We start from the raw sequence: 23,562 nt of genomic DNA, 5'->3' as shown, positions 1-23,562 counted from the left end.
ATGTCGTTGGTGCCAACGTGCACCACGACCACTGACTCCTTCCCAGCACTGTCTACCAAACTATCTAAACGACGGGCGATATCCGCAACCTTCGCACCAGGCAGGCAAAACACCTTGCGGTCTACACGCCCATCACACACCCCACTGTCTATGTTCCTAATGATCGAATCACCCACTACAAGGATCCCTCCATCCCCTGGAGATATATCCTCGGCACGAGAGGATGGCTGCTCATCCCCCAAGGAATGGGTCCCTTCTAAGGGATCGTTTCCCTCTTCCTCAGCTGGATGCTCTCCTTCCCCGAGACCATCGTTGTCCATGATAGCAGGAGAGCTATCATCGTTGGAGTGGGACACAGCTATAACGTCCCTGAAGGCCTCCTCCACACACCTCTCTGCCTCTCTCAGCTTTTCCAGGTCCGCCACCTTGGCCTCCAGGAAATGAAGTCATTCCCGGAGAGCCAGGAGCTCATTGCACCGAGAGCACACCCACGACTTCTGTCCAACAGGCAGATAGTCGTACATGCTGCAGGTGGTGCAAAACACTGGAAAGCCCCCACACCCCTGTTGGCTTCTTACCTGCATAGTTTTGTTTAAGGTTTATTACGTTAATGGGTTGGAGACTGCGGTTCAGTTGAGGTCAGGGAACAGACGGGCAGAGTGGGGGGCCCTGGCCTCCTCGCCCTGCTGCCGAACTCGCCCTGCTGCCGAACTCGCTCTGCTGCTTAACACGCCTTGACACTTTGTCAGCTGGGGCTCCCTTTAGCTCGTGGACCAGGCTCCCTCGCTAGGGTGCTCTGACTTTATATGTGTGGCTGGTTCCTCCCAGCTACTGCTGCCAGCCAATGATGTGTTACTTGAGGCTGATGGCTATCAGCTGGGGCTTCACTCTTTAGTATTCTCTCAGGCTTCCTTCCTTCCTGAGCGAGGGGCGGGGCTGTTTAAGCTTTTGGCTGCTTTTAATCTAATCAAGGGGCTGCGCCTTCCAGGCAAGTCTTTTGTGTTTGTTGTTTTCCCACCTAGAACAGCCTGACCTTTCTTTAACCTAGGGAAACAGAGCTTGTGGTTGTGTTTCAGGAAGGCTGAAGCTGCCCTTTTTAGCAAGGACTGAGCTGACTCTCTCCCTGTATGTGTCGGTGGAGTTTCCTTTTCCCCCTTCTCTCCAACTGGAATTTAGCCTTGTTTACAGTGTCCCCTGAAGCTTTCCTGCTAGGGTGGTGTTGAAAACTAGCTTTCTATGGGCTTCCTTCTCCTAGGATCTGTCTCCTAAGATATAGGTTCTTTCAGGATTTGGCTCCTAGCTCAGGGTGACCTTGGGCTGCCCTTATTACTTATTGCTCTGAGCTGTTTTACTTCAATTAAATAATGGAATAAATGGGAGCTACTTACCCTCTTTTCGCTCTGCTGCTTAAGTCGCCTTGACGCTTCATCAGCTGGGGCCTTGACGCTTCGTCAGCTGGGGCTCCCTCTAGCTCGTGGAGCAGCTCTGTGTGTGAGGACCTGCATGCATGCATATGTACAGCCAATGTGTCATATTTGTTCTTTTTTATAGTTTAAATTTAGGACCAATTTCTTGGGGTTATGGAGGGGTGAAGAGTGTTGTGAACTTTTGATCCTCATCATGCAACCCAATTGTCTTTTGCTACTATTTAAAAATCAATATAGAGACAGGAGGGGGGGAGAGGCATTTAAAATATTTTGAATAAGCAACAAATACAGAATATTTTCCAGGCCAACCCCAGGAGCTGATGGCACAAGCTCCCTGGCCTAGGCTTCTTCACTTCTGCCTTCCCCTCACTTCCTGCATAGTAGGCATCGAGATATATTTGCAGAAGTGATAGTGCTCTAAGATATGTAGAAGAACTCATTTATTATATGTGAGTTACATTTACACACTCGTTTCTGAATTGGTTTTGATGAAGCAAAGGAACAGAATGTAATCTGGAGATCCCGTCCAACAACTCTGTAATACATTCTTCTTAGCTTCAGCTTGAAAAGAATATTTGCATTTCCAATCTACTTTTTGGCTACTACATGAAGGCACTTTCAGACCGCCACTAGTTTTGGGTGGGACTCAGTCACATACCAGCAAACTCAGGTTATACAATTGCAGTTGATGAGGGGGTCTTGCGCCACAAACCTTCCACTGAAGATCAGATTTTTTTGCAATGAGAAAAGTAACAGGAAAATGCACTGGAAAGGGACAAGGCTTGTTTTGATGCAATATCATCAAATTTCCCTGCAAACAAATCAGGTTGAATGCTCAATAAACAAATCTTCTGGAAGGTCCCTGAGTCTTTTTTGCATATCTTTTATTAATATTGCTCTATTTCATATATATATTTGTGTACTTTTTGTTTCTTATGTACTATCATAATTTCTACCAATACAATGACTCACTCTTGTACTATTGACTTTGTCTGTTCTTGCATAATTTGGGGACCCTTTCCTCTGTGCTGAGAGGAGAGGCAACGACACGCAGGGAGGGGAGAGGCAACAATGCGCATGTGGGGAGAGGCAACTCCTGTTGGCATGTGTGCGTTGTTGCGTGAAACAGCATACATTACGTTGAAGTTATGTTGAGCAAGAAACTTCTTCAGAGCATTAGAGCATGTTAAGAGTCTTTATTAAGACATTAAGGCTTTTCAGCAGTTTCCCCCCCCCTCTAGCTCTACAGCACATTTCTCTCCGAAGGTAAACACAAAAGACAGCCTCTCAGGTCACAGGCATGATGCAGAAGGACACAACTCACAGACTCTGTTAGAACTTTCCCAGTCTATATCTTGATGGTTACCATAACAACGGCCTTCACTGTCCGTTCCCAGACTGGGCAAAGACATAACTCCTCTTAACTTTCAAAACTTTCAGACTTGATGGAAAACTACTAGGCCTCATGCCAACAAGCCCCCCTTTTTCTCATCATGTCTGTCAATTACAAAGAAATCTCAACAATACATAGTCATACAGTAATACATTTCTACAATACCTCTTGCAATACATTTCAGTACATTGCATCATACATTTTCAGTTCAGTACAGGTCAAAATTACATCTCAGTACAGTTCAAAACTTTATTCACTCAAACTTTGGTTGAACACATGTCAAATAAAGTGTCTCAGCATCCATATCTACAACTTTATTCATTCCAGGACTTGTTATTAATCCCACGGTAAATCTTTCAGGCGGTTTGCCTAAATTTGCTCTTGTAGAGCGTCTTAAAGCTGGAACTTCTGCCCTCTCAGCTCCTCCATCTGAGCTGCTTGTACTTGGTACAGCCTGATCAGCCAATTCCATTTCCTCAGCCTTGCGTTTCTTATTTCTACTGCGTTTCCCACAAATGAGCTTATTCAAAGCATCTCTGAGAGGAATTTGTGTACCTTCCACTTTAATGTCAAGATTTGGCTTAAATGTCTGTGATTGTGTTCGTGTTTGTGTGTCATCTGTTCCTGTAAGAATGACTGTCTGCCTTTGATCCCAAGGCTTTTCTGAGACTTTAATGCTTCTGCTCAGAATTAACTGCTGTGTTTCTGGACACCAAACTCTGAAATATGCATTCTGAAATCCCAAAACAAAACCTTACTGTGCTCTGGGCGCAAGCTTGCCCCTCCTTTTTCCCTGTGGAATGTGGATCCAGCACCTTGCCCTGAATTTTTGAATGTGTTCTATTTTAGGCTTTCTGCCAGTAAGTTTCTCATAAGGAGACATTCCAAGTGCACTGTGTAACACCTTGTTGTGAATATAATTCGCATAAAGAATTGCTTCTGCCCAGAAAGAATTCCCTAAACTGCAATCCATCAGCATGGCTCTCATTGCTTCCTCAAGCACCCTGTTTTTGTTCTCTGCAACCCCGGTGGAAGGTTTAAGTGCTATTTTCTTACTTGCCAGCACTTCATGCAATGCTTTACCCATGAATTCTTCTCCCTGGCCTGAGTGTATAGTCCCCACCGTGATGCCGTGTTGAGTTTCGATTCTCTTAATGAACAGTTTCAGCTTCTGCTCAGCTTTACTTTTATGCTTTAACAGAAAAACATGACAAAATCTTGAAAAATCATCTACCAGTACCATGAAGAATTTCGCACCTCCTCGTGAAGCATTTATTGGCCCTGATAAATCAACATGAACTAGCTGGTAGGGAGCTGTTGTGGTTCTCTCAGCCTCCCGGTTTATTGGTGCAATAGTCATTTTAGCTTTATTACATGCATCACAATCCATTAACTGTCCACAATCCTTTAAACGCATGTTTTCACTGTGCAAAGGGGTTTTCTTTATCGTGTCAAGGTTTGCATGCCCCAGCCTTTGATGCCATTCATGGACGCAGCCCTGATGTACCTGTGCCTCAGCATTTAACACAGCACACCCTGCTTGACTGCTCTTTATTACATACTGTGAATCATTAAGGCTTCCCTGCATGCACACTTGATCTCCCCTCATTACAAAACATTGGTCTTTGTGAAACAAAATTGAATAATTACAACTCACCAGTTTGCTCACTGATAAAATATTATGAGCCAATTCCGGAACAAACAAACATTCTGACATTATCCCAAGTTTATCAAATCTCACCAGTCCACGGGCTTCCACCCGTTTATGTGATCCATCAGCAAGTTGCGCAAAATCTTGCACTTCTTCTGAAGTATAAAACAAACTTCTGTCTTTGATTAATATATGGCTTGCCCCACTGTCAAGAAGCCAATTAACAGGTCGTAAATCTTGAGACTTCTGTTTACAAACAAAGTTCACACTTCCCTGCTTCAAGCCTCCATCCCTGGAGTTTCGCTTGACTGGACATTCCCGCTGTAGATGCCGTCGATCTCCGCAAACAAAACAAGCCTTCAGCCTCTGCTGTTCCTGCTTATTATCCTTTGGCACAGCATTTTTCACCTCTTGCCTCCTGACAGCTTCCATCGACTCGGCTCTTTTCGCCTCCTGTCTCCGCTGCCATTCTTGGGTCAGCTTTTCCTCAATAAACGCAACGTTCAAACCTCCGTCAGGCATGGCTTCGAAAGCCATGACCATATTATTCCAAGTCCCATCGAGTGAAGCCAGGATCAGATAGGTCTTCTGAAGTTCAGAGTGTTCGACGCCTCGGTCCGTCAGCTCTGCAAACAAGCGCCTGAATTCCGTGAGATGCTCACACATGTCGCACTCACCCGTGAAGCGCATTTGATAAAGCTTCCATGCCAAACACAATCTAGATCCCACAGTCTGTTGCACATGAATGCCTTCCAACCGGTCCCACATCTGTTTGGCATTTGTAACATCCCTCACGTGTAGCAGTTGAGAGTCTGATAGAGCCAGAAGTATAAAAGCTTGAGCTCGCTCATCGTTCCTAGTCCAAGCCGCTGTAAGGGGTGCAGGGGGTGTACCTTCAATAGCTTCCCATAAATCTTCTTTTACTAGCAAAGCCCGCATTCTCGGCTTCCAGCTGCCATAATTCTTTTCATTAAGCCGTTCCATCGGCAAGCCTCCCCCAGACAGGTTTACAGCCATGTTGCTCACCTCCGTCTGGTACAATCAATCAAGCTGCCCTCTCTGGAACTCCGTCTGCCGTTCAGACCAGCAACTTACTCCCGTGTAATGCGCTGTGGATCTGGGCCCATAACCCCTGTTGGCGTGTGTGCATTGTTGCGTGAAACAGCATACATTACATTGGAGTTAAGTTGAGCAAGAAACTTCTTCAGAGCATTAGAGCATGTTAAGAGTCTTTATTAAGACATTAAGGCTTTTCAGCAGTTCCCCCCCCCCCAGCTCTACAGCACATTTCTCTCCGAAGGTAAACACAAAAGACAGCCTCTCAGGTCACAGGCATGATGCAGAAGGACACAACTCACAGACTCTGTTAGAACTTTCCCAGTCTATATCTTGATGGTTACCATAACAACGGCCTTCACTGTCCGTTCCCAGACTGGGCAAAGACATAACTCCTCTTAACTTTCAAAACTTTCAGACTTGATGGAAAACTACTAGGCCTCATGCCAACAACTACATGCAGGGAGGGAAGAGGCAACTACATGCAGGGAGGGAAGAGGCAACAACAGGCACGGGGGAAGATGCAATGACACGCAGGGAGGAAAGATGCAACGACACGCAGGGAGGGAAGAGGCAACAACACACAGGGAGATGAGAGGCAATGACATGCACGGGGGAGAGGCAATGACATGCACGGGGGAGAGGCAATGACATGCACGGGGGGAGAGGCAACAACATGCAGGGAGGGAAGAGGCAACGACACAGGGAGGGGAGAGGCAAGTACACCCAGGGAGGGGAGAGGCAACTACACCCAGGGAGGGGAGAAGCAGTAACACACAGGGAAGGAAGAGGCAACGACATGCAGGGAAGGAAGAGGCAACGACACGCAGGGAAGGAAGAGGCAACGACACGCATGGGGAGAGAGGCAACGACACGCAAGGGGAGAGAGGCAACGACACGCAAGGGGAGAGAGGCAACGACACGCAAGGGGAGAGAGGCAACGACACACAGGGAGGGGAGAGGCAGCGACATGCAGGGAAGGAAGAGGCAATGACACGCACGGGGGACAGGCAACGACACGCAGGGAGGGGAGAGGCAGCGACACCCAGGGAAGGAAGAGGCAACAACAGGCACAGGGAGAGGCAGCGACACCCAGGGAGGGGAGAGGCAGCCAGCGATAGGCACGAAAGGAGAGGAGGCGGCAGGCAGGAAGGGGGCAGCAGGACAAGCAGTGGAAGCGCACATGTGCTACCACACACACACCATCACCACTCACCTCAGTTCTTCACTTCCATTCTGCTTCTATGGTCTGGCTCTCCACTTCCTCCCTCGTGCTTCCTAACACAGAGCATGAGGGGAGCAACACTGTGCAGAAGCGCAGTGTGAGGCACATTCTTTTGTCCACTGATCACAGGAGCAGACTTCCCCTTTCCCCCCCCAAGTAACGGTAAATGGAACGTTGGAAATGTTACAGTTACAGCTGAAAAGTAATTAAATTACCACTCGTTCTGTTACAAGCAAAATGTAATGAAGTTACCCTCTCATTATGCAAAAAAGTAGTGAATTACAAGTAACTTGTTATTTCTAATAAGTTACTTCCAAGCTTTGACTGTTGTCAAACAGTCCTTTGTCCCTCAAGGTCCGTTAAGGTTCCTTAGCTTGGCCATCTGTGCTACTGTGTTACACACAAGGAGCCAGAAGCATGTTTGTACAGAGCTACAATAGGATAGATAGACTTTAGGATAAACATTTCCTTTCTTTTTATTGTACCATTCTGTTTTTACCTTGGTCCTCCTGTCTTTTTTATTCTTAATAAGCTTCATAAAATTTTGCTGTTGGAATCTTGGGTGCATTTGTTGGTCAAAGGGCTATTCCAGCCTCTCACATGCTTAGACACCATGTATCATGCTACATGTGTTTATGAGCAGAGAAAAGCAACTTCCTTTGGTCTCCACAGACAAGAGTGAGTGGTAAGCCGGATGCCCCTTGAAAGTATTTGCCTTGGATACCCAGAAAGCACTCCCATCTGGGTCTAGAGGGAACACAAGAGTGTGTGGTGGCATCTACCTGAGATCTTTGGACACAATTGGCCTACACAGGCTAGCCCCCATGGAAGGAAGGAAGTAAAAGGTCTTTACTATCTTACAGTGTTACAATGTTAACCTGGCAAAACAAAACAAAAAGGTTTTCACTTGCTGAACTTCTGCCTCTTTTGCAGTTGTTATGGCCGCAAAATAAACTCTTTTCAGGGGTACAAAGAAAACATTACCCATTAGCTGTCTTTTTCTCTCACACAGTCCTCTTCAAAACTCATGGTCCATCCTCGGCACATGCACAAACCTGGAATGGAACACAGAAATCACTGTAAATAGCACTCTCATTTATCCAGTCTTGTTTTTCCACATAATTCTTGTATTCCTAGGGCCATCTGGATAATCTAAATTAATGCATGCCTTAATAATTTTCTTTGCTGACAGTAGTACAGAAGGAGAGATCTGGCATTTCACATGATTTCAAAGAAACATTGCGGGGGGAGTTAAGTGTGCAATTTCAGAGTTCTCTTCCAAAGTCACAATCTCCAGAACAAAGGATTTCCTGCAAGCAACAATGGCACTAGCAAATATGAACCTTAATGCAACATGAATTAATCATCCCTCTAAATCTTTTATTTAATAAGGTAAAAATTATGTGGTTAATTTTAACTACGAAGAAGATTTTGCTCATTCAAGCAGCTATATTTACCATTCACCTGATTAAACTATGGATATGCAGCTCAAGCTTGTTGAATTCTGGAAAGTTCAGTGGGCCAGTGCCAGCTACACAAAGACAGAGAGGCAGGACTGAAATCCATGGCATCCTATTTTGGCAGAGTTTCTGGTTTTCTGCACTAGTTGCTGAGTTGCTTTCAGTTAGAAACTAAACTAATCTCTCTCCCCTGCCTCACACATAACTCTCCTCTTTGCCTTTGCAAAGTTTGGTGTTGAATATTCTCCAGATAGTCAATGAATGTTTGAATACTTACCAAATACTCTGAATATATAATAGTTTCATTTCACAGGCACTGACCTGCGATTTCTTATTGTTTACATTTTATAGCAAAGTGGTGATGTTAGGAAGTGGCAATCTAGATTGGGAGGTGTGGATTTGAATCCACTCTTTTGCCTTTAAGACTATTGTGTGCTTTGCCTTCATACCAAATGGCCACCTTTCCTATCCTCAGTGTCCTATCCTGGGGAGGTGGTTTGGAAGGGGAAGCACAGCTTTGTTCCTTGCGAAGGCACCATTCTGTCTTCCTCTTTGTGTTATTGTATCCTCTTGCTCTCAGGTGGGCAATCCTTTTCTAGCAGAACTTGAATCCTTGGATATTCTCTGCATTTGCCTTCTCCCAAGTGAGCTGTAGAGCTGTTTTGGTGTGCTGCTACACAGTCAATCCTTCATTCCCTCTCTTTCTGTCTTATGTAAAAGGATTTCTAGAACATCTGATATACATGGAGGTCTCAGGTTTAATGGGCTAGGAATGTCTCCATTCTCAAAATCTTGGACAGCCACTGCCAGTCAGTGTATAAGATACTGAGCTAGATGGACGATTAGTCTGAATACGTATAAGACAACTTCCTATATTTCCATCTCCAGAGGTGTCTGGAGTATGTCAGTTCCTAGGCTCATGCTGGATTCATCACAGTGGTTCATAATATTGAGGGCACTGTGGTTTTCTTGTATGTGAAGGTTGTGTCTTCTGTGGATGATGGGATAGTGTGAAGTCATGAAGGCAGTTCTCCATTGCCATGCATGGATTGGCCACCTGACTGATGTCCATACATTAGTGTGATATCATGCAGTGAAATTGGTGTGTGCTGGTAGTACTACCATGGGTGCTGGGATGGTTCTGATAATGCTACTAGTTTATGTGCCACCCTGGGCTCCTACTGGGAGGAAGGGTGGGATATAAATCTAATAAATAATTAAATAAATGTGTTTAAAGCTATATTGTTTTCCTGTTGACTTTGCTGCTGGAAGTATATAGGGCCCTGTCTTACACAGACCCAACATTGTGCTGATGCTAATAGGCTGCAAACATAACAGGATCACAATATTGTACCAATTATCCATCAGACAGATTTGGGCCATGACAGTTCTGAGAATCTTTAGACACTATTGGTGCTAGTAGACTTTACAGGGTCACATTCCAAGAGGCTGGCTAGGTAGCTAAACCATGAAGTATATTATGTAACAAGAATAGGGCAGATTAATCTCACCTCCCAGCTGTCTATCAGAATGTGTTTTTTCGTCAACATTATCACAAGTACACAAACAAAAACCACAAACCTGACTTTTCCTCTTGCACAGTGAGGAATATGTTTTGCTACATTTCTTTATTGTTAGCACCTCTTACAGTACCGAATTAGGTATGAAATGTGTAGCTTGGAGTATTAACAAAAGAAGTGACAGATAGCTTTTACCTGCTGTGTCTTGGGAAGAGCAATAACAACACATATTTGAGGTTCCTGTTTTCTTAACATTAAAATATCAAAGTCCCTCTGTAACTTTGATCCTGCTGAGACACACGGCCTTAGTAATGAAAGTGGGAGCACAGAGCGGAATGTGTTGCGATAGTTTTGCTTCTTTTTAATTTCTTCATTCTCCCCCTCCTGCCTTCTGAACTGCCCGTTGCTTCAATGCATGCCAAGTTCAGGGAGAGTTCAGACTCATCACTTGCACAGAAAATGGTTGAAAACCTTTGGATTCTGTGTCATGGGGATGGTGTCTGGGCGCTATCGGGTAAGAATTTATATTTAATACTTGTGCCAGTCAGTCTGGAACTTACACACTGTACATCTGAACATGATATATTTCAAAAGCAAACTCAATATTATTTTTGCAAGCTGGAAAACTAAAAGGAGGGAGACAGGACATTAAAAAAAGGTATCAAAAGATGATAACAAAAAATGATGCTCTAGCTTTGTCATGATATTGCTCACAAAATTCAAACAGCGCTTTCAGGTCAGGGTGTTTGGTTTCCCCAAACAATGAAAACCAGTGTGTGCAGAGCAAAGAAAAAAAGAGGGGGGGAATTGTAATCAGGGAACAGCTTTTCAAAGTGTTATCAGAACACCACATTTTTTTAAAAAAAAGTTTTTTAAGTGTACAGCATCTTTAAAAAAAACAAGATAAGACAAAATTATGGTTCTCATAGAGTAAGAAACCTCTCAAGGGAAGAAGTCTCAGCCAAGGGAAAAAAACTGATGCAAGCTAGAAGGTGCATCTTAACTACAGTAAATATCAATGTGCAAGAAATGTAAGTATACCCCTTCTGCCAATATCAGTGGCAGTGCACAGCCTGAGCCCTTATTATGTTTGGAATGAGCTCTTTTGCAGAAACCTGGGAAGCTACATAACATAACTAGAGAGTCTTGGTAGGCAATTCTTCCTCACTTACAATATATCAGGGCAGAAGCAAGATGCCAAAGACATCCGCACAATACATTTAAAGCTCATTTAAAGTACATGGCTTCCCCCAAGACTCCTAGGAACTCTAGTTTGCTAACAGTGCTGGGAATTGTACCTCTGTAGGGGGCAAATTTAAGTGCTTATTTTGGAATAGAAGAAAAAGTGATGGGGAGTGAGAATGTAACTTGCAACTATTTGATATCTGCTAACCAATACGTATTATATATATACACAGGGATGGAGTGCCCAGAGTAGCACAAGACCACAACAATGGCCTACACATAGTAAAATGTCCTACATGCACTACAATGGGCAGAAGTCTATGGAAAAGGGCTGGGATACTGGAACCTGGATTACTGGGCTAGCACTGGGACAGTGGACTCACTCCAGGAAGTAATTTACAGCAACCAGAAGCAATGGAGTGATGTCATGAAAGCAGCGCCCTTAGTGTTGCCATATTCCAGTTCCACAAATCCAGACAGCTAATTTGCATATTATGCAAATTATTTGCTAATTATGCAAATTGGAAATATTAATTGTTGCATTGTCCAGCTGTTTAGTTTTTATTTCTAGTAATTACCACCAAAAAGTGAGGGAGGATGTGAGAAATCTTTTTTTTTAACTTACATGTTCAGCCTTAAATGCCTAGACTCTAATTTCCAACACTATGGAATAATTATTTATTTATTAAGAGGATTTATATCCTGCCTTTCCACTGTTAAAAAAAAGAGCTCAGGGCAGCTTACAAACTTAACAAAAACAATAAAAATACACAATCAATATAAAAACATCATAAAAACACAAAATAGGAACAAACATAAAACAACCCAGTTGCAGCGGTATAAAATACAACATAAAACAAAAAGCTAGCAAAACATCAATTAAAACCACTACAACTTGCAATGCAGATACAAATCAAGATTTCAATATTATCAGTTTTGTCAATCATCTTACCTAAAGAGAGTAGTGTCTGAACATGTAAGAAATGTCTTTAGTACACTGATTCTCACATACCAGATCAGGGAAAGGGAAAACACCGCCCTCTGTCATAAAGGCTGGAACTGATGGAGATTTGAGTGCTGGCACTCAATGCAGTGAATTCTAGAGAAGTGGCAAGCTGTGCTAGTATTAGACAGGGCAGCTGTTCTATTCCTACTGGTCTTAAGGGGAGGGAAAGGTGGCACACACCCCACATTGAATAGATAGATAGATCCTGCCTGCGTATAAATACACACACACATCCATCCCTGGGAAGGAAATGAAGCAGGGTGATCTTTGGAGGAAAGATGTCTGCCAGTCATTTTGAAGAAGAATATGTATTAGAAATACTTTTTAGTCTTTTTTGAATTGCTGAATGGGCTCTGCCAGGTAACAGGGTGAGTGAGGCTGCATTCCAATGCAACTTTACTTAGAAGTAAGCACCATTTAACAGGGTGGGGGCAGGGCCAAAAAATGCAAATACTAATACCTCAGCCTTTTCTACAGGGAGGTTTGCTTTTATATTTTGTATTTGTTCAAGGGAGGGAGTGTTTGGTGGATTCAAACCCCTTTATTCCATCCTCCCATTGCAAACACTCCCATTGCATTCACCACTTAAGACACATACCCTGAGATACAGAGGGAAATGAGATGAAGGCTGATTCTCTTTTCTGACTCAGCCAGAAAGTGTCGGGATAAGGGGCTTAGTTGTATGTGTTGATCAAGTGAGCATGTGCAATTTTCTAAACTGCCTAGATTCTACATATGCAGCAAGCAGGCAGGCTAAAATTCTTGATTTTTCCAGGACAGCTGCAGTGTCCCGCATTGGCTAAGAACAATGGAAGGTGGGAGTAGGCTGATTTCTCACAAAACGGGCAGAAAACTGCCTCCACGCTTTGCCTTGTATCTCTGGATCCACAAGGGCTACAGACTTGCTTTTTTAAAAAAAATGAAAGCTGGGAATCCGGGCCACCTAATGGGCTAAGCGGGCACCGGGTAGCATGGCTATAATCTGGGTAAAACCCAGCTAACTGGGCAATATGGCAACCCTAAGTGCCCTCAAGGTTTTATCTAAATGAGGAGGCAGGGCCAAGGCAGACAGAAACTGCAAGTAACACAATTGGAAGTTACAGTTTTACTTGCTTAATGCTAGATGGCTAAAGGCCAAACTAGTTGTATATAGCAGGCAGCAACATATCTTGTTTTTCTTGAAATAATGGCAAATGCATGGAGTTCAATTCTTACTAAGAAAACAATGTGGGGAGGGGAGGCTTACCTCTTCCTCTTCTCCACAGAGATCAGAATGAAGATTTTCCTACCACACCCTGGCTGGGAGCCATAGGGGGAGAAGGCCTTATAGAATTGCTGTGGGAGAGTGAAGATATATGCCTTCCCTCCTTGCACGTTGCTTTCCTAGTGAGAATTGGGCTCCCCCATATCTGTTGTTATTTTAGGGGGGGGAATTGCTACCTGAGATGAAGAACAAGATGGTGTCCCCTCCCTGTTCCATGCACAGAAACCAACTGAAGCAGCAGGTCAGAATAGGATGCCCAGAACAGGCCATGCGGCAACAAAGCAGAATGGCTGGGGGACTTGAAAGGAAGAGTGGGAAGCTGCTGCCCCTAAGCATCTACTGCCTAAGGCAGTCACCTCACTCTGCCTGATAGGATTGGCCTGAAGAAAACAAGATATGCTTGTTTTCTGCGTATTCAGCAAAATCTGCTTCAGCCCTAACTCCAACGGAAGTCCAGCAAGCCCACGCAAGCATCCCAATCACAGTATATGGTATATGACACTATAGGATACCACCTGCCGCACCATCTTTGAGATTTCAGATGAATTGGTTTTTAATGCTATCTTTCAGCTGTGATGCAATAATAAAGGAGAAAATGTCTCAACATGTGTCTCTCCTTGATTAGGGGCTACTCCTTTGATACATGAGCCATCCACTTCTGGCATTAGAGGGCAGGTCCTCCACGTCAGAGATTGCACTTTCCAATCAGATTTGAGCCCCCAAAACTACAGCTAGTACAGCCTAGGAAGCCACCTACAGTGCTGTTGCAATCCAGCCGTCAAGGTACAACTGGAAAACACTAACCTAGGACAATAGAAGTTACTGTGTCTGAAATTATATTACTATGACTAGCCGGGATTAGCCAGGACTAGCCAGGCATGAGGAAGAATGTAGGCTTAATTGTTTTTAATACTGAATTTTAAACTGCTGTGACCTTCCCTGGAGCCTGCTGGTGAAGAGCGTGTGGTAACAATCACCTTTCAAGGAGTACTTTGGACAGCTTAGCTGACTATGAAACTACGTCTTACCATATTTTGACAGAACATTAAAAAGCAAAGCCAGCCAAGCTCTACCTGAGGCAAAAGACTATAGGAGCTGACTGAACTGGCACTTACTTCACTTCAACACTGGCAATAGAACAGTGCCCTTCACTGCTCCTAAGGGCAAGAGGATAACTTCAGGAGTGCAGTGCAAGCCACACAGCACACACAGCTGTATTTTCCACCACTTTGCTGCCACTTTCCATTAGGGATGGGCAAGAAATTCAGTTCAGTTCACATTTCAAGCTGACTCTATCAAACTCACACTTTCCGAAACAATATTAGAACCAAAACACAGCCATCCTTCAAAATTCGCACTGATTTGAATTTTTGGTGCAGTTTGCCAAATGTTTACAACAGTGCATATGTTTGGACAAGTGTACATAAAATGAATATATGAATGAAAACAACATACAATAAGGCATTATATGATGAGGAATTGCTTACAAAAATGTGTACATTAGTCAAAACTGCCTATAGAAATGTGTTTAAGAGAAATTTGCATGAAAATTCTGCAGAATTTTCATGAGCTTTTTTTAAAAAAATTGCAAATTACTGCAGAAATGTGGGGAACTGAATTTAAGACTGAAAAAAATGAGAAACTGAGACAACAAAAATTGACAGATCTTTCCATCCCTATTTTGCATCCCTCATTACCTCACTCTACCTAATGGTAGGGCTGGTCCTGTTAAACAACTATTACCAACTAATGTACAGTAAATTGGTTACAGAATAGTAAAGGTTTTTAAGTATGTTCCATTTTTATTGTTTCCCATTAACTTGACAGTGTCCCCAACAGAATTTGCTCACATTCATCCGTGCCTCACTAAGGACCTAAACACAATAGATTCCCTTTTCATGAGGCACCTTCCCAGAATGAAGAGGATTTGGAAATAAAGAGCCATCGTGAGATCTTTATGATACTTGGATGAATCACTCCTTTTTGAGGAATAAATCACAGGATACTCTGTGTTGTGCAAACTCTGCACAGATGGTCTGATGGTATCTCAGTGTGACTTAATTTCCTTCTAGTTTCCAGCTCATTTTGATTATATTAAGGGACACTCCAGTGATTTAGAATCTTAAAAGCATTTGCAATGTGTGTTCACTTGGTTTTCCTATCAGAAGAGCTTTATCTCCAATTTCTCTTAAAGGCAGTGTAGGGCTCCTGGGGCAGTGCCAGTGTGGGGTGAAGAGACACAGCCAGCCTTATTATGAAGCCATTGAAACAGATCCTCCCACACCCCAGAATCTGCTGCTTTTAGTCTCCATCCATCTGCATCACAAAAAAAAGTCCAAAACAAGGGGAGCAGCATTTTGATTATTCACTTCTGGTTGATGTTTAAGATCGCTGGATTCCCATCGCACTCCAATTTTATGTTCTAAGAACAGCGAAAAGGAGGCATGGATTGTTGTATTTCTGTACACCACACACAGCAGACACAGGTCAGTGCTGGCCATTTTTCCCAATCCAGGCTCCGTTAGTCTCCCATTGTTGCGCTGCAGCCAACTCAGAAGGGACAGGAAGGGGGGAGGCATGAGTTTCAGGTGCCTCCGCAGCCAGAAGAAGCAGAGTTGGGGATTGTTGTGTATGAGCAGGATTGTGCGGGAGGGGGGCAGCCTGCTCTCCAGCCAGTTCCCACGAGTAACGCCCTTTCCGAGGAGCCGAGCGCACCACCCCCAGTTGATGCAGAGGACTTGTGGGGGAAGCTTCAGAGACAGTGCCAGCTCCTCGCCAAGCAGTTCCCAGGAGGATTCCAGTGTGGCACCGCCCCCTGACCTCGAGCCTGTTGCTCGGGAGCAGGTGTCTTCAGATGAGCCGTTGGATGCACGTCCCCTGTCTCCTCGTTCCCGTCGCCGCGAGAAACAGACAGGGCAAAGACAGGAATTACGAAGCAGTCAGAGATTACGTTCGAAAACATTTCCTATATAAGCCTGCCGCTCCCAGTGGGGGGTCATTGAGTCAACTTCCTTCACATGCTGCAGAGCATGTCTAGAGTATAGTTAGGGAATCTAGTGAGTTAGCGCAGGGTTTCCTATGAAGCGCAATGCCTTTGATGTATCCATTACTCTAATAAAATGAGATTTACTTGCACACACACTCCAGCCTCATTTTTTCGGCTCTGGACGGGACGCCCATGCTGCTATAATATATGCAGGTAAAGAGAACAGTGTCATAGATCTGAATGGTTGTCCTTGTATAACGTTTGCGCAAATCTGCAGGCCCTGAGAGCTGCTTTGAGGTAACAGCTGGCTGGTTTTCCTTAGGCATCTGAGTGGGCACCATGAGAAGAACAGGATGCTGGAGTAGATTCCCATTTACTCCAGCAGGGTCTTCTTATGTTCTAACAGGGCAGTCAAGATGCTCAGCAGCACAATTTTCCAGACAAGCTGCACAAGCTGTTGTTTGGCCTTGTACAAGCTGAGCAGTGAGCACTGTGCTGCCTAGGCTCAAATGCTTGAGGCCAGGATATGGAACCAGATCTTAATCAGGTGTTCTCAAACCAAGAGATTCTGCTTTGATGAGTTACGAGCAGATGACAAAGCTCCTGCTATTTATATTAGGCCTGGCTGATCCAGAGGTCTCAAACAGAGGCCTTTGAAGACGGTTCGGAAACTGCAGCTTGTGCAAAATGCAGCGCCAGATTGGTAACAGGGACCAGACGGTCCAAACATATAAAAACAATTCTGGCCCGCTTGCATTGGCTGCCTGTATGTTTCCGAGCTCGATTCAAGGTGCTGGTTTTAACCTATAAAGCCTTACACGGCTTGGGACCACAATACCTGATGGAACACCTCTCCCGATACAAACTAACCCGTACACTACGCTCAACATCTAAGGCCCTCCTCCGGGTGCCTACTCCGGGGGAAGCTTGGAGGATGGCGACAAGGGAGAGGGCCATCTCAGGGGTGGCCCCGAAATTATGGAATGATCTTTCTGACGAGGTGTGCCTGGCACCACCACTTTTATCTTTTCGGCGGCAGGTCAAGACTTTCCTTTTCTCCCAGACATTTTAGCATGTGTTTTTCAATTGTTTTAAATGTTTTTCAATTGTTTTAAATGTTTAAATTATGTTTTAAATTGTTTTTAAAGATGTGTTTTAAATTTGTATATGTGTTTTTAGTGTTTTTAGGTACTGTAAACCGCCCAGAGAGCTTCGGCTATGGGACGGTATACAAATACAATAAATAAATAAATAAATAAACTGTCTGCTGCCAATCACAGAGATGTATGTTACACATCGCTGTTTCTGTTTGAAGTGTACTGCGGAACTGAAGCACATACACACATTGTCTGAAAAAGCTTATGATGCTCAAGCCACCAATCCACAGACATCACCTATATGTAGAACTTCATGTGGTCCACCAGTTTTCTGCACATGATCTAATGACTGTGGCAGATAAAAAGGCTATGGAGCATCAGTGTAGCCACATGGAGTTCTTCTGAACCTCCCACCCCATGTCTGAGCAAATGGATGAAAGTGGGGATGGAAGCCAGAAGACCTGTGAAAGATCATACACTACTCAGTGTGGATTTCCCTTTCAGATATAAATACTCTTATAAGAGGGATACTGAAATGCTGCACAGCCTCAAAAGTGATATGTATGCAAATATATTCCAGCTTCACTCCTTTGGAAGCTGTGTGCCTGAACTTCCTCATGCAGCTATATAAACATATACTTATTTATTCATTTTCATAAATTCGCCTCACCCTTTGCCCACATCCTCTTTCTGCATACAGCAATTGAGAGTCAGTGACCTTTTGCACTACTTCTGCCATGGTTCTCAAAGGAACTATTATGTGGCTGGTTGGGACAGCACAAGTCTGGTTCTGTTTGAGTCAGCATGTCTGCTACAGGAAAAACACTACAAAACTCTTTCAGTGTAGCCAACCTCATTTTGTTTTTGTTAGGAAAGGTCAAGGCAGCACTGGAGAGAGTAGGAAATCAGCCTGTATTTGGAAGCTATCCCACTTCAGTGAGACTTCCCCTTTCTCCAGAGTAAACAACCTACCTTTCAATATCTGGCATACGACATTTATTGAACAGGGGGACTAAGCGTTAAATGCAGGTTTCACTTATAAGGAAATTTCATGAGTGCCTTAACTTCAGTTGCCAAGGCAATTCCAAAAGTTCTGAAATGCCTTAAGCTATCAGCAATTTCAAAATTCATCTAAAATTTTAAACTTCGATGTAGACTTTGTGTATGCTCTTTAAGACTCTGCTTGCTTTCCCTCCTGTGAATATATGAAAGAAATCTCTCTTTGGTAACTTGCTGAATATTCTATTTGCAAACTTTTCAGACAGTTTAGGCATTTGTATTTCACTAACATGTGACTACAGAATGCAGAAAGATTTTTAAAAAGAGGGCTGTTTAAATTGAGACTCCCCACATAACAGAAGCCACAATCTTGCCCATTAGGTGCAGAGAGCATGGAGCAGACGCTCTACAAACATTGCATGGAATGGGGTGTTTGCACTGTAAAAACAGCAACCTGGGATGGGCAGGTCATTCTACTTTTTTCCCTACTACCCAATAAGGGTAAGGGAGAAATAAGATTTTGTTTGCATTTTAATGAGAAACTACCAAATTTGCACTTCTTGAACCAATATGCTAACTGAAACGTAGCTATTTTTTAAAATGTACACTTCACTGAATTTTGTGATGAGGTTCTCTAAGCAAACAAAAGTCCACATATTTAGGGAAAGTGTGCATACATGTGCATACATTTTAGTGAAAATAACATTAAAATACATTATATCAGGAGATATTGCTAGCAAAAATGTGTGTATTGGTCAAAACCATATACAAAACCATCTTTCTTAAGAGACATTCATGCTAAAATGCTGATGTTTTTTCACAAGGATTTTTTTTAAAACCAAATTGCTATGGAAATGTGGAGAACTGAATTTAATAATTTAAGATTGGGGGGGAAATGAGAAACCAAAATTGACAGATTCATCCATCTCCGCTACCCAACCTCTATCCTTGTTCATCATTCAACAGTGGTAGGCAAACAGCAGCTCTCCTTTCCTACCCATGAAGGATCAAACTCCCCCCAAATCTTTGTACATGGTCCAGGAATAAGTACCCTACCCAAATGGGGGTTGATAATGGGATACCTTATTGGGTTCGAAGGTTGGACTAAGGATGGGTGACCCACATTCACATCCCCACTCACCCATGAAGCACCCTGTGTCACCTTGACCCATCACTACCTCTCAGCTTAATTTACATCACAGGGTTGTTGTGAAGATCATATGGAGTGGGGAGAAGAGCCATGCCTTGAGCTCCTTGGAAGAAAGACAGGATGTAAATGTAGCAAATAAATAAATAAAGGCATAACCAGGACAGGAGAGTTAGTGCCAGTGTGTTGGGAGAAGCCTCTGGGTCTTGCCCTTCATGTATGGGGACAGAAGCTTGCACTGTTTTCTTCTGCATGTCTAGTCCAATAGTACTGTGAAGCAATAGTGGCTTCAAAGGAGGAATCTTTGGCTTCAGATTCTGTGACCTGAATCTGTATGAGCAAAAAGGGTTTGGACCTGGGAAGGAGACAATACCTGCCACTGCAGCAAAGAATCACTTCCACTTTTGCTGCTGCATCAGCTTGGTAGCATGATACCAAGCAAAAGGAATTTGACAGCTAGTGTAGCATAAAGGCTAACAGTGCAGTCCTAGAGATGTCTACTCAGAAGTAAGTCCCATTGATCTGAGCCAGAGTTGTGAACCAGGAAATTCCTGATTTAGCAGGCTCCCCTGTCAAGAACTCCCTAACAGGTAAGCTACCATCTCTTAGTCTCAACTCTCCATCTGAATATTAATACTGAATTGTGGAAGTCTTTTTTGCATCCACATTACCGTGGAGTGCCATTATTGTAACAAAATCTATGGAGTTCAGAAGCATAACCAGCAATAGCAGAGGGAGGCATTTAATGGAGGAACAGGAAATGGAGACTGGGGAGATGGGTTGAGAAGCTAGGAGAGAATAGTAGGTCCTTCAGTGTTTGTGAAAGAAACTATCTTAATAAATTATGCTGTTTATATTAAGTTGAAAATTGTTCCTTTGATTACACAAACAGTGTCACGTGGAACAGTCACGCCAAGCTAGGGTTGCCAGGTCAGAAGCCAGGTCAGAAGCATCCCAAACCCTGAGATTTCAGGAGTGGGTCCTAGTGAGGTCACAGGACAGGTCCTAGTGAGGTCACAGGGTGGGCCCCAGAGCAGCCTGCATCCCATTGGGGGGGGCAAGGAGGAAGTTCCTCCTAGCCTTGGCGATTGAATGCAGCCAGCTCCAAAGCTGGGGGGGTATCTACAGGCCTATATCTCTCCGGGTAAGAGAGATTTGGGCCCATTGTCACACCTGGCCGACCAGAAACCAGAGATTGAGGTGCCTCACCCAAAGAGGACCCAAAAAAACTGGAGTCTCCAGGTGAAACCCAGAGACCTGACAACACTATGAAAAAATGAGAGGGCTCAGCTATTTGTATACCTGTAATAAGAGCTTGGAAAAGTTACTTTTTTGAGCTACAACCTCCAGCAGCCCAATCCAGTGCCCATGCTGGCTGGGGCTGATGGGAGTTGTAGTTCAAAAAAGTAACTTTTCCAAGCTCTGCCTGTAATACAAGTAGTAGTTAAACAGCCCAATTCCTGAGGCACCTTCCATTTTCTCTGGAAAGGGGGGCATATGTCTGCTTCAGGCTTCTCAGTGTCAGGATTGAAGCTTTCCATAAGTGCACAGGGAGCAGACCTTTCTTAAACCTTCTCAGTTGCCAGACTGCCCCTCTGCAGAGTCTTGCTATCCTTCATCTTCTTCTCTCTCTGCTCCAGGAGTAGGCAATGTTTTTTCTGCCAAGGGCCACATTCTCTCAGCGGTAATCTCTTGAGGTCAATAAGCTGGCAGTAGGTAGGGCCAGGGCCACCTCTGTCTCTCACACACACCAGACAATCACCATCCCACACCTGTTTCTCTCACTTTAAGGATCCTGAGAGAGTAAAGGTATAGGTGATGATCTTCACTTTCCCCTGGCCACCTGCATGAAAGTAGGCCAATTAAGGTGAGGGGTTCAAGTTGCTCATATGTGCCCTACTCCTTTGGTCTGGGGTTCCCCATCAGTCTCTGCCCTCCCCAACATCTTTTGCTGTCCCAGTCTCCTTTCTAAGCATTGCCCTTCTCTGTGCCTCCTGCTGCCCCAGCTGATTCCCACCAAGTTCTTTAATAGGCTGATGAGGCTCCATGGCAGGAAAACATCTCTCCTGGCCCTGTTCAAGTGGATGCTACTAACCCTTGTGGTCCCATTCAGGGGCCATCCAATAGATCTCACACTGTGGAAGATGGGAAGGTCTCACGTGGACATTAAATGTATTATGCGGATTAAGAAGTGGCAGTTTGAAGCATAAACACTAACACAACCTTGGCTCATACTAATAATCTGACATACGAAATCAATGATTGCAGAAAGGGTGGGAAGGTCTCACTATGCTAATCCTGAGTATTGATGGAAAATCTAATGAGGCACTTGGTAGTAAATCCCAAACTTCTACTTTTTTTATTTACTTAACTCCTTTTCACCTACAATAAAATTATATATCTCATTGAGAATGATCCTAAATTAATTGTATAGATAGAAGAATATGGTGCTGGAAGAATTGTGATTATGGTACAATGTTCTAGAAGGAAAATATTTTCCTGGACTTGTCCATGGCCAGGTAGGGAACCTTTTTAAGCCCAAGGGCTACAATCCCTCACCGGCAACCTTCTAAGGGTTGCATGCTGGTGGTGGGCTGGACCAGAGGTAAGTGTAAGTGGATCAATAGATGCGACTCTTTGTGTGTTATGTGCCTTCAAGTTGATTATGACTTATGGTGCCCCTCTGAATCAGCGACCTCCAATAGCATCTCTTATAAACCACCCTGTTCAGATGTTGTTGGTTCAGGTCTGTGGCTTCCTTTATGGAATCAATCTATCTCTTGTTTGGTCTTCCTTTTTTTCTACTTGTGATGTTCCTATATTAATGTATATATGGTAAGTGTTGTTGTTTTAGAAGATACATGGTAAGTGGAGTGAAAGAGGGGGAGTGAATGGGCAGTAGAATGCGAGATGATTGGCTGAGTGTTTAAAATGGCTGAATGTATAAAAGGAAGAGTGAGAGTGGAATCTGGGGGGGAGAAGAGAAAGAGTGGATTGCTTGGTGGGGTTTAGAGAGTTGTTTACCAGGAGGGAGGTGGAGTTCGGATTAGTATTGAGTAAAACCATATGTTTATGTGCCTTAAGAAGAAATCTTGTTAATCTTGTTAGCTTTGTTATCTTTAATAAATACTTAATTTGGTTTACCAAAGGCCTGATCCTTGGCTGGGGTTTCACAGACCAGAAGGGAGGGTAAGGTAATGACCAAGGCTGAAGGGAAACAGTAACAAATGGTGGCAGCGGTGAAGAGAATAACAATACCAGTATTCAGAGTCTCTGGGAATACTAGTATTGGGACGTTACTGGTGGTTGCCTAGCAGGGGGATCTGTTGAGATCTGTGCTAGAGCGGATAGGTAAACCATAAGAGAGTGCGGTCCGGACTGGTGGAGTCCCTGGTGGTGCCTAGAGACAGGCAGTAACCACAAGCAGGTAGGAACCTGACAGGGAGAGCCAGGGAAGGAGCGTCACATGTGGTCAGCAGCGGTGGGATACGAACAACAGAGAATCCAGATACAGTGGTGTGGCAAACAGAAATAACAAAACAAGATTTCTTGTGAGAGTGACTGGCAAAGAGTGTGTGGCAAAGAGTGAGTGAACTCAAACACCATGGCTGAATATATAAAAATGAAAAGAGAGGAGCTGGTGGAGAAGTACATAACATTCAATTTACCTCATGAGGGTAAAGGGGTAGATGAATTGAGGGTAGCACTTATAGGATTTGCAACTGCCCAGCAAAAACAACCTGTCAGAGAAGAGACCCCAGAAGGATATTTAAGCAATCCCGCTTATATAGAGTACTTGAGAGAGAAGTTAAGATGGGAGGCTGAGGAAAAAGACAAGCAGAGGGAGTTGGAAGCTGAGAGATTGAAGATGGAAACTGAGAGAATGAGAATGGGGTTTGAGGAGAGGGAGAAGCAACGAGCAGTGGATGCCGAATTACAAGTAGAAAAGTTAAAATTTGAAAGAGAGAAGTTTCATTCTGATGAAACAAGAAAGGACAGAGATGGAGCAAAAATAAAAATTACTCCAAAGGACTTTGCTGTCTATGAGCCTGGTCAAGATCCTCAAATTTACCTCAGCACCTTTGAAAAAGCAGCTCAGTTGTGGGGCTACCTGAAGATAAATACATGCAGTATTTATCAAATCTG

Source organism: Rhineura floridana, chromosome 8 (genome assembly GCF_030035675.1).
Source record: "Rhineura floridana isolate rRhiFlo1 chromosome 8, rRhiFlo1.hap2, whole genome shotgun sequence".
Lineage (NCBI taxonomy): Eukaryota > Metazoa > Chordata > Lepidosauria > Squamata > Rhineuridae > Rhineura > Rhineura floridana.
Note: the sequence above shows the minus strand (reverse complement) of the source record.